We start from the raw sequence: 693 nt of genomic DNA, 5'->3' as shown, positions 1-693 counted from the left end.
TTGAGCACTGGGTGAGGTGTGTGTGTGGGGGGGGGGGGAGTGTCAATGCAATCGACTAGCCCTGCCTCGCCAAATTCCAGACCTTCTGCCTGTAGCAGAAAGGCTATTATTGATCAAGTGAACAGTTGTAATTGATTGATAATCTTAGAACCAATACAATAATTCCTTGTGTGCATTGTGAACGGTGTGGATCAAAATGATGGCTTACATATTCATTCTGCATCTGTTCTGGCAGCTTCCCACATGAATCTGCTGCCAAGCCTGATATATATACTCATCCTGCCTCCTCCTAACTTTGTCTCTCTCTCTCTCTCTCCTCCTTTTTCTATACAATATGTGTGACTGGAGAATTAAACCAACATTCATATTGGCTATTATTATTTAGATAGGTGGGGGGAGGGGCTCTGAAAGGGGTCTCAGGGAGTAGCGTCCTTGCCTTCCTGAGCTAGTTTTCCACCACATTTCTTAAAAATCATGGTAGGGGCCTTGGTCTTGGGACCACTCATGTCTAGAAACTGAGGTAGGGGGTAAGCAAGGGCATGCTCCCTGTAGAAAATCCAGCTCCAAAAAAGCCTTATGATAGCAAAGGAGAATGGGCACCAGCCAGCCTGAAGGTTGGGGTGGACTGCACCTGCCTGCCTCGGTTGCTATGGCATTGAGGAAGATCCGGCCACTCCCGTTAATGGGGACAAA

The sequence above is a fragment of the Octopus bimaculoides genome, chromosome 11, assembly GCF_001194135.2.
Source record: "Octopus bimaculoides isolate UCB-OBI-ISO-001 chromosome 11, ASM119413v2, whole genome shotgun sequence".
NCBI lineage: Eukaryota > Metazoa > Mollusca > Cephalopoda > Octopoda > Octopodidae > Octopus > Octopus bimaculoides.
This window is presented reverse-complemented; position numbering follows the sequence as displayed.